Source organism: Sinocyclocheilus rhinocerous, unplaced genomic scaffold (genome assembly GCF_001515625.1).
Source record: "Sinocyclocheilus rhinocerous isolate Xijiao unplaced genomic scaffold, SAMN03320098_v1.1 scaffold1581, whole genome shotgun sequence".
NCBI lineage: Eukaryota > Metazoa > Chordata > Actinopteri > Cypriniformes > Cyprinidae > Sinocyclocheilus > Sinocyclocheilus rhinocerous.
Genome location: NW_015635516.1, coordinates 23,421 through 35,598, shown reverse-complemented (window position 1 = coordinate 35,598; position 12,178 = coordinate 23,421).

Sequence of the window (12,178 nt, the reverse complement as noted above, 5' to 3'; positions counted from 1 at the left end):
AGCGAATGCATTGTACATTCCGCTTACAGTATATCGATGGAACACGTGGAACATACCAACTATACAAACTGTGTGGGGGGAACCTAAACTGAGCCATTCACTATATAGGCTACTACAACCAGGGCGTCCCTGAAAATGAGTGTGTGAGTTTGTTTACAGAACACTGTTGTCACTGCTGCAAACTCCCATATAAATAATTATTCAAAAACTATAATTTCCCTCCAGCCAGTGGGCCCCCTTTCCAGTGTAGGCCCCTGGGCTTCAGCCCCTTGAAGCCCGTGCATTAATGTACCCCTGAGTGTGAACTCGGCATTAATCTACTCTCCTCTCTGGTTTGTTTGTCGGACAAAAATGGCATCATGATTGGTCAGATCGCCTGTCAATCAAGCTCCCTGCGAAGGGTCAATTACGCGATCACGTGTTCTAAGACGTCCCAAACTGACGCATTACACACCCTAAAAGGCCACAAGTATGCACATATTATTCAGTTCATAAAAACATATCAAGTAATTTATACCGATACATAATTTTGCCAGTTTATTAAACGTGATGTACGGCTACTAATCAAATTTTCTCCCCGTCAGTCAGATCCTTGGTTCACTCATGCTCTAACTATAAATCACATATGTTCGAAAGCTGTCCGTTCATTGAATCGGTGAGTTGTTGACTCAAGAACGAGGCCGATTCGTGAACGAGTCGTTTTGATCGATTCTTTAAAAGGCTTTAAAGTACAAAAGCTATTATTGGACATAATTTTAAAAGTTTTTCCGTACTTAGAACGGTGGATTTGCTTCAATAAGCAGGCATTGCTTTGATGCATAGTCATAAAACAAATTGTACTGGTCAGCCTGAAATGTTCAGGGATATACTCATTTGTAATGCGGAGGTCATAGCCTGCACAGCCAAAAACAGCATGAGGTTTGAGAATCTTTCCACGTTTTACCCTTGTCATTAGGTTTTCATCTGTTTATGGCTGATATTTTCTTCCGTTGGTGTTTATAAACAATAGTATCTATCCTACTTAAATTGCTCACCTTGACTGGGCTGCCCGACGCAACGGTATTCCAAATAGGTTGTGTTGTTGAAGTGTTTGTGGACGGTTATGTGTTATTTATCTACCTGACCGTAGCAGGCTGCAGGAGTTTGGAACAAGCTGTATTGCACTATTGTTTCTGTAAATGGTCTTTGTGGACTGGAGATGAAATGAGATCTGAAAGTTGTTATGTACATCTCTCTTTTACTGTCAACTGTTGTTACTGTTGTTTAGGTCAAGGGGGAAAAAATAGTAAATTTTAAATGCTGTTTTTTGCTCTGGACAATTAACAACTTCTTGAATGGCATGGTTAAGTCATGCAGATGTCTATAGTAGTAGTGAATCTAGTTGTTATGCTTTGCTCTACATATTTTATCTGTTTGTTTGATAGGCATATTGCTCTCATCTCAAAACTTGCCAGATGTCTGATTGCTAATCAATCAGTCAGTTCTTTTTTAATGAATCAGTCCTACGTTCGCAAATCAGTATGAATGATTTGTTACCGAACTGATCTGAAATTAAATCTAAAATACTTACAGTAATCGTAAATGACTGGCGAAATCATGATTCTTTTAAGATGGAGCACAACAAATAGACAGTGCATGATCGAATCATGATCATAAAATAAAATTTTAAAGGCTGCAATGTTTGTCAAATATGAAAACATTAATATTGACCATGAATGTTATTACTCAAGTGTGCATCCTTCAACTTGGATCGAAACATGCCTGTAAGGCATTATGAAATCAAAGAATGAGCACAGCTCAAAGCAGCAGAAGGGGAGAGAGAGTAACATATACCAGGGGGAACTGAATATCACTGCACTCATGTTAGTCTACTGTTAACTGATATTGGACTTCTTGGTGGAGAACATACTGTGACTACAACACCTTTGTGTTGTTAGATTAGACAAAGATGTTACAATTTTAACAGAGAACAGATATCCTATATGGCTTTAAAAGACCATACACAAGACATGTATTTATGGTGCCCTTTTTATGCTTTTTGGAGCTTACCAGATTTTATGCACTTTTTGCTGTTCCTACAAAAACAGAACATGAAGATACACTACCGGTCAAAAGTGTGGAATAATTACATGTTTTTTTTTTATGTTTAAAGTGTTTTATGCTCAGCAAGGCAGTAAAACAGTAATATTGTGAAATAATTATGAAAATATGTATCACAGTGTATCACAATGTTGAAAAGCATTGATAATTGGAGCCATTATTAATAATTAAACATCAGTAATAACTGAGTACCAATTCAGCATATTAAAATGACTTCTGAAGGATCACTGAAGACTGGAGTAATGGCTGCTGAAAATTCAGCTTTGCCATTACAGTAATAAATGGCATTTAAAAATATATTAAAATAGAAAACTGTTCTTTTAAATTGTAATAATATTTCACAACATTACTATATTTTTGATCAAATAAACACAGATTTGGTGAGCATAAGAGACTTCTTTCAAAAACAATAAAAACATCTTATTTTTATTGATTATAATAAAAAAATCTATAAAATCTTTATTATTCCAAACTTTTGACCGGTAGTGTAGGTGAATTATATGGACAGCACAAAATGACTTTAAATGACCTTACATTTAAATTGTAACTTAGGATATGTTTAAGGAGAATCTTTTGTCTGGAATTTTTCTCAAATTAATCAATCTGTGTTATGTCAGGTAGCATTTCAAGTGACAGAGAAAAGCAGCTCAATGAATATTCAGGAGTTTGGCAGGTCATTTTAGTCTAATTAATTTAATATCCTCTCCATTTAACTTTATATTTAATACATTATTTATGACCATTTCACCCTGATGCTGATAATTTATAACAAGCAGCATAGTTATTTATTTAAGCCCACAGGGAGTTTTGCATTTTCATGGGTTTGTTCAGGGTTTGCAATAACAATATTGGAGTGCCTCATATTTGTAATTAGGGCTGATGAATTGATTTTCTTGTATAGTTGCACTTTTTTCTTTTCATTTGCACTGTGGTGAATTGTTTTCATGGAGGAGAATTCATTGGTTTGTTCAGTAATCTCCCTTGGTGAGGCTGTCTGATATGTGCCATTCTCCAGTGAGTGGGTTATTTGTCTATCTGCCAGGCTGATTCATGTTTTGGTACCATGAAAATACGTTGTAAAATAAGAACGACATACAGTTGCTCATTGTGCATGCATATAGCCAGATTGACAAGCAGACATATGACATGATACATGCAGGATATAGTGACAGGGCTGTGTCATCCGTTATGGACTAAGGCCACCACGTCAGCAGGGGAGAATTCATATTATTATTATTATTATAATTATTACTATTATTTAATTTTTATCTGAAATAAATAATTGGGAATATTTTGAATTGTCTGTCTAAGGGGATCCTTCAGTTCTGACCAATTTGATAAATGTATAAAGAGACTGTATAGTAGTATAATAGAACACAATTTTTACATACTTATTCTAGGTATTCAGCGCATTAGTTGAATACACTATGCAAGGGAGTATTTTAATTTAATTTAATTAATTTATTTATTTTAACTGCACCTGTCAGCCAGGGATCTCCATACATCATCATTGCATAGACGGAGCTGCTTTGGTATTTAGCATAGATGATTTTCAATTTATGGCTTTCAAGCTTTATTTCAAGTTTCGGTTTTCAAATCGTGACTGAACCTTTTTGTACGGTTGCCCTGGGAGGCATCATTTGCAAAGCAAACAAAAGCTCATAACACAAGAGAATTAGTCCACAACACAACAGAACTAATTATGTTGTAGGTTAAGTCCATTGTGTCTGTCACCTTTGTTTGCTCTGTCGGCATTGTGGCGCAGTGACACATGCTGGCGATACATGAGCTGTTTTCACAGCGATGCTGGTTCAGTTCTGGCCTGTTTCATGTGCTGATTACATTCCCTCTCTTTCCTATCTATCTCCTCTTTATTGTCTTATAAGGCTGTACAGTTCCCATCAAAGCAGTTCCATTTTTGTGTTTGTGTGACTCCTTAGTCATCACAGCCCAGCTGTTACTGCAGACAAATACTATCATTAATCCACATATCACGTAATTCATTTGCACAGTTTTTATTCGATTGACAGCTATAGTCCAACATATTTTTCAGCAGTTCAAAAGCATGTGCATGAGTCCATGTGCAGTGAAGATACCTAAAATGGCATGATCAAAACAATCTCTTCGTCTACCCACCCACAGCCCAGCCTCCTTATCCCCCTGACTCACTGCTTAGCTTAGGCCCACTCCTCCGACGGTGAAGTAATTAGAAAGGAGGCTTGTCACACATTAGCATAATTAATAAGAAAAACGTACCCAGCCCTAAACAGTCACAACACTGTATGGTGATTATGAGTTCTTGGTTATGCAGAAGCAGACAGTCCATCAACATGTTAATGCTGTTATTGCACTGGCAGGAAATTTAAGTTAAATCCTGGTGCCCTTTAAACGCAGAAAAGATTAGCATTACACATGATTTGCATAGACTGCATTCCAGCATATGTTTCACAGCTAATAGAAAAAAGAAAATAGATAGATAGATTTATTTAAATTTAATTTAAATTTTAAATAATTGTTTTATATATTTTAAAATGTAATTTATTCCTATGATGGCAAAGCTGAATTTTTAGCACCCATTATTCATTAGTCTTCAGTGTCACATGATCCTTCAGAAATCATTCTAAAATGATGATTTGGTGAAATGTTTTTTATTATTATTAATGTTGAAACCCATGTGGAAACCATGATACATTATTTCAGGATACTTTGATGAATAGAGTTCAAAAGGACAGCATTTATTTGAAATAGAAATCTATTTTTCTAACAGTATAAAAGTAGTTTCTGTCACTTTTTAACAATTATAATGCATTCTTGTTGAAAAAGTAGTAATTTTTATTAAAAACATTAAAAAAAATCTGACTGAGCCAACACTTTTGAATGGTAGTGGATACAAATCGTTAATACAGAGTAATTCCACTTTTAAGTCTCATCTAATAGCACTGGGTGCTGATTAAACATACTTTATATTCCCTGCTTTACATATCTAAGGTTTTTCCTTCTATTTGAGTCGGTTTCACTCTTGGGTGTTTGATTGACAGAATCGATTTCTCTCTGAAAGACTCCACTTTGAAAGACTTTATGGACTTCTTAGGTAGAACAAGCAAGGCTACACAGCAAGAGAAGTCATGTGGCGTCTAAATGCCTCTTCTTTTGTCTGGGAGGAGACTGGCTGCTACCACCGCACAGACACTTTTTTTTATTTGCTGAATCGTTTGGAAGTAACTGCGCTGGCTGAGAGAATGGAATGTCCTTGGTGTTGCCTAACAACCAAGTTCCTGTCAGAGGAGGTGGAGATGTGGCTTGCACTAATTGAATTTCATCTCTTTCAAATGTATTGGCCCTTAGACATTATTAAAAGTGCTGCACTTCTTTGTCTAGGTGAAAACAAAACATGAGCATGACGCTTGCCTCTGTCAAGGTTATCCAGTTCATTCCAGACCCTGTCTTTTGTGATTTGTTGAAATGGGTAACTGATTTTTCATATTTCAGACACTGATATAACTTCAGCAATAAAGATGTTGCTTTTCATTGACTCCCAGTACAGCACTCACACTATGACCGGCGATGTCACAAAGAGGAGGAACCTTTGTTGGATGTACAATGCCACCGAATCTGCACTATCGTCATAGCTGACTCATAATTCTACATCATATGAGAGTCATAACTTAAGATTAATATAGAAAAGTTACATTATTTGCTTTACAAAACTGTGAAAGTCAACAGGAAATCAAAACTGACCCTTTTACTTTCTAAATGCACATTAAGGGTCTTATTGTGAGTGATTCATCAGCCTATGTTGTTGCAAAGAAATAATTTTTGTTGTCTTCTGGATCTCTAATAAGGACTCGAAATAACTTTTTCTTTCCACTGACGTCACTTTGGTCATGCAGGTTATTGAATAATGTTAACCAGAAGCCAAAGGGTTATTTCCCATCAGTTTGCAATGGATAAAACCGAGTCATATGCTACTTTTTTGTCAGTTAATGTTCTGTCTCACTTGGAAGTACGTTATATTATGAATGTTGACTTTATAATTAATAACACTGTTGATCTGGAAAAGCATTGATGGTCTGGCATCTATAGCTGTATCATTCGGTTTTCCTTGGAGATGATGTGCCTTGTTTTGTATTCACAGCTTGCCAAATCACTGACTTTATCAAGCAATGTAAAATGCAAAGGGATCATTGCTTATCTGTGATCTTGACACCGACTCGCTGACTGAATTTTTACTCAAGAGAGCAGGAGTGTGTTTGCCTCTGTGTCTGTTCAGATCTAGAGGGGGAGTTCACACTTGGTGAATGTGACATAAATAAACTGGCACAATTTGATGAACATAAGGTGTAAAGGCATCTCAACCAATCAAGTCTGGACGTGTTGGAAAACATTTTTCTCATAAATGCATAATTCTGCACGGAAACATAGCAGTACATAGATTATATCAAGCAGCTGACATTTCAATATTGGATTAGCTCTCTGTGACAGTTCTTCAATCCAATAAGCAATATGAACGCTGCCATAAATAATAAGAGTAGCAAGTCATCAACTTCACATTTCCTATTAACATTCCCCTTTGCTAGATGTGAATAAATACTATAGGTTTTCTTTACTATAACTCGGAGGTTATTGATCTTTTCTCACCCTCCAGACCCAATTACATTAAAATCACAGATTAGTATGATGTTAAAAGATAAGATAAAATTATTAACGTTTTTATTAATAAAGATTATACTAGTTAGTCTGGTCCTTGCATTCGGAGAATGTGCATATAGTATACTTTTCACTCATCTTTATGTGTTTTGCACATTTCTAGGCTATTTGTATGTTAATAATGGGGATTGTTCAGTGACTCTTGCTGCACATAACATTGATTCGCCAGTAGGTGGCGACTGTCTTTATGTGTGAATCATTCTTTCAGCCTAGCTCAGGGGTGTCCAAACTCGGTCCTGGAGGGCCACTATCCTGCAGACTTTAGCTCCAACTTGCCTCAACACACCTGCCTGGATGTTTCCAGTATGCCTAGTAAGACCTTGTTTTGCTGGTTACGGTGTGTTTTATTGGTGTTTGAGCTAAACTCTGCAGGACAGTGGCCCTCCAGGAGCAGGATTGGACAACCCTGGCCTAGCTATTCATTTCAAAACACTGATTAATTTAGGAGAGAAATAATTGATGGACTTTAAGAGTGACTCATTTAATCATTCACTTAACCGATTTGTTCAGAACAACAACAAATCATTCTGGAACAGCACTACTTTGTGTTGCTCACAACGATTTATTCCTCTTTGACTTTGTTTGTGAATGTTTTTGTTGGTGGATTAAAAATAGACAAGGTAACTGGCAATGTTGTGTCTAAAATGTACTTAATATTAACTTATGAAATAAAAATTAGATGGGGGGGAGGTGTGGTCAATTTCTTTTTCAGGGGGAATTTTGGTCAATATGGATAATTAAACAATATTTTGCTAAATGTGTTTTTGTGCTGAAACTTTGGCTATATATATATATATATATATATATATATACTGTATATCATCAATGCTAAACTAATGTTGACCTATATTTTCTTAAACATACTTGCATTCGTTTTCATATTCTGACTCCTGACAGGGAGAGATTTACATTTGGTTTAAGTAGACAAATCAACCACAGCTGATAAAAGTTTTTTTGTCTTTTTAAAAAGTTATAGAGCAAATTAACCACATCTATAAATAACTGAAATGTCTGTTTATCATGGACCCCCTTTCTATGATTTCCATTAAAATCTGCTGCAGTGAAGACACACATTGTGTGTTTGTTTGCCACACCGATCATTGTGCTCTCAATTAACTTGTGGCTAGGCACATTCTCACTGACATATGGGAAAGCTGTGCATGATCAACAGGAGATGGCTTAGCACAGAAAATAATGAGAGGTCACTTCTCACTAGAATCAGGTCACAGTAAAAGTCCAGGTATTTTTTTTCTGCCATTTTAAGGCCCTAAGTTCCCGGGCTTGTATTAGGAGAACAAATTGTCTGGACACTGTGCATCCAAGTCGAGACTTTTTCACCATTGGGTTTGGATGGATAGCACCAACTTGCTATAATAGGTCCTATTACATATACTGGACTGGAGACGTCTTAAAATGGATTCTGGGAAAATCAATAAAGTTCAGATACTGCATCCAAAAATACCCAAGTACACTTTTTATTCCTCCCTCTGAGTAGGTGTCCGGGAATGTGAGGATCAGAAATGTTTTATGCTTAAAAATATTTAGCTTTTGCTAAAAAGTATTCCTAATGATATTTCTTGGTTAATCGAGATGTGTCACATTCCCCAAAGAATGTGACACATGGAGCCCTCATTAATAAATTTAATCTTGAGGAGACTGTGATCATAGCTGGGGTCATAGCGGGCCACCGGTTCAATTATATTCTTAATTGACATATGCAAATAACATCTCCTTGTGCTCTTTGGCCATTGTACTACTAAAAATATAAGCAACACTGAAAGCCTCAGTGGGTGTTGGGTCAATGGTACCTGCTGTTCTCTTGTTAATAGACGGGAAAGTAGCTCCAGTGGTGGTGACCAGATTCAGCAATATGTTTATCCTGTCATGGATTGAGAGGTAGAAAGTACACTCTTTTATGTTTTTTTTTTTTTTTTGCAGCTGTTGTAGCACTGAAAAGACGTTTTTACACTGTTTCAAAACAGACACAGTGACTTTAGTTCAGCTAATCAGCTAGGAAAACATATTTAACATATCCTTCAGGACACATGAAGATAATAAGTTCAGCATGTATCTACAAAATAAAATATTATAATACGTAAGCCTTCAGAGTTCCGCACTTCACCATGAGATTGTTTATTGATCAATGTCTCTGATAAATGTTTTCTTCCATACAACAAGGACCTGTGGCTATATATTAACTTGTGGTATTTTTGGCATTTTGAACTATTTCACTGGATCCGTCTCTATTTCCCTTTGACTTTATGCCGATTTTCTTGCACGGCATTTGCTAGCTTTGTGTGGATTTGTTTCCATGGTATCAGGTAGCTGATGTGGAATTGTCTCAATGGCGTTCTGCAGCTTCATGCTGCCTCGTAGCTCTGCCATTTGATCAGTTCATGTGGATATGTTTCCATTACATCTGGACTCTTTCTCTCTAGATCCATATTTTCCTTGTTAGGAATACATGTTGAGAACTTTCTAATGAGTTATTTCTAGACCTGACCACATGTCTTAGCGTTTATTTCTATTCATTTTGATGCATGTCTTAGCGTTTATTTCTATTAATTTTGATGCCTTCACTATGCAGGAGTGTGTAATGCCGCTTATAGGTTTGGACAATAATTGGATGCGCACCAGTTAGACCTGTCAAACAACAATAGAAATGTTGCAATTCCTCTAATACAGCATTGTAATTGTACAAAATAGTACAAAGCTGAAATATTTCATATGGTTCATAATATTTAGGAATTAATCATTTGTAATATCAACCTAGGCTCACTGGGAAAAACCTGCCTCCACCTACTGTACATTTTTGCAAAACTCTGAAAATGTATACATACACTGCAGTTTCCAGCTGAAACGAACATTGGTGGCAGAAAAACATCAACGTTTATTCCTTTTCACACAAATTATGATTACAGAGGCAGATTTATTGATATGCGGTTCCTTTCATAATACTGTTATGACCTCAAATCAATTTTATCATAGTGTATGATTTGTAAACAAATACTATTTGATGTTTGCATTACATGACCAGCTCCATATGTATGGCTTTTTTGACATAGTAAACTTGCTCGGTAGCTCACCTGGTATTTTATTTCTGAAGTACCACGATGCATACAATAACCAGCGTAATAAAATATTGCCATATTTACGTGCTTGTCATTGACTCACAAGTGAAATAATCTAAAACTAGCACTAAGTAATTAAAAGAGTAAGCATTTGACTAGTTATTATAAGGCATTCACTCCCTATTCATGCTTCAAAAATGGTCAATTAACTTGTTTCTATTATGTACCATGTAAAAAGCAATTCAATCATGAAAGCATTAAATATTAATCACATTTCAAAGTGACAAGGGTGATGGAAAAGGAAAGCCTTCTCTTATACTGTGATATGCCATCTAATTTTTGCATTTTTTAAAGTCCAATATAAAACATGAATCTGCCAGGCAGATTTGTTATTCAGAGTGAACCTTAAGGAGATGGTTCAGCTTCAGGATCCTGTGGGTAGTGCTAGAGGGGAAACGACTAAATCATTAATAGAAACTGTGTGACATCAAAGCCAGAAAGTTGTGTAACGTATGGACCAGTCAGCAGCTAGCATAATGGGGCATGCATGCTTAAATGGGACTTCCTTACTCCCACCTCCACAGAGGTTTGAACTAAGGGCAAAATATTCCCTTATTCGTTGGGCAGCTGGAGATCTAAGCACTTAAAGTCTTTCATTTCAGCTTCCTAATAGCTTAGACTCCTGTTGACTTGCACCTAAACTATTCACAGTATTTATTTGTTGGTTATTGTTGTTGTTGCAGTGCCAGTGACAGCCACACTGCGGTCGCCCACCTTGCCCTCCAAATGAGATCCCATTTACAAGCTCTCTCAGAGCTCCGGAAACACCAGCCAGGACTATTAAAGCAGAAATATGTCAATAATCCGGAAACACCAGCCAGGACTATTTCAGCAGAAATATGTAAATAATCCTTGTGTAAGTCACAACTTGGTCAGCGTTGTTAAAGCAACAGTTTTGCCATCATTATTGGAGAATTCTGTGACACATCTATGATCTGCATTCATTATTCAATGAACAAGACTCACATTTTACTTCCTTCCTGTTCCTTTATTCTCTTCCTGCAGTGTCATTGAGTTAAACAGATCACCTTTGATTATAAAATAAGAAAATAGCCTCAAAATTGGATTAATTTGATTCACTAAAAAGAACCAGCTCATATTCTTTGGGTGTTGGGCTGCGCCAATCACACTGTATGTTTTGGAATCATTAAAAAGCATTGGCTAAAAAGAACCAATTTGTAAGAGCCGGTTGTTTTGGGAATCAGATTGTGCCAGTTGAGCTGTATGTTTTTGATTCACTTAAAAGAACCGGCTCAAAGAGCCAATTTTTTCGGCAATCTGGCTATGCTAGTTGTATGTTTTTGATTCACTAAAAAGAACCAGCTCAAAGAGCCAGCTTTTTGGTAATCTGGCTACGTTAGTCATGCTGTATGTTTTTGATTCACTAAAAAGGACTGGCTCATAAGAGTCATTTGTTTTTGGGAATCGGGCTACGCTAGTCATGCTGTATGTTTTTAGTTTTTGATTCACTTAAAAGAACCGGCTCAAAGAGCCAATTTTTTCGGCAATCTGGCTATGCTAGTTGTATGTTTTTGATTCACTAAAAAGAACTGGCTCAAAGAGCCAGTTTTTTGGTAATCTGGCTACGTTAGTCATGCTGTATGTTTTTGATTCACTAAAAAGAACCAGCTCAAAGAGCCAGTTTTTTGGTAATCTGGCTACGTTAGTCGTGCTGTATGTTTTTGATTCACTAAAAAGGACTGGCTCATAAGAGTCATTTGTTTTTGGGAATCAGACTACGCTAGTCACGTCTCGCCTACTGTGGCGGAGACGAGGAAGTGTGGAAACCATGGGGATTAACATCAAAAGGTCTTTATTCTTTCAAACAACAAGGAACACAGGCAGGATCACACACACGTAGACTGAGGGGTTGACAAACAATTCCGGACAAGGGAGAATCGAACAGGCTGGAACTCAAATAGGGCAGATAACGAGGGGCAGACAGGTGAGGATGATAACTAATAACAAGACACACCTGGAAACCATGAACACACAATCAGGACAGGAACAGGGAGGGAACCAAACACATGGAGCACGTGGGGGAAGAAAACACACAGACTGGAGTCTGACATTACTCCCCCCTCCCAGAAGGCGCGTCCTCGCGCCACACAACATCCAACGGGGAGGAGGGGTGGGCGCTCTGGAGGTCCCTCAGGACAGACACGGGACGGCAGGCCTCCAGCGGTACCCGTTCGGGACGCCATGGCAGATCAGGCAGCTCGGGGAGCCATGGTGGAGCA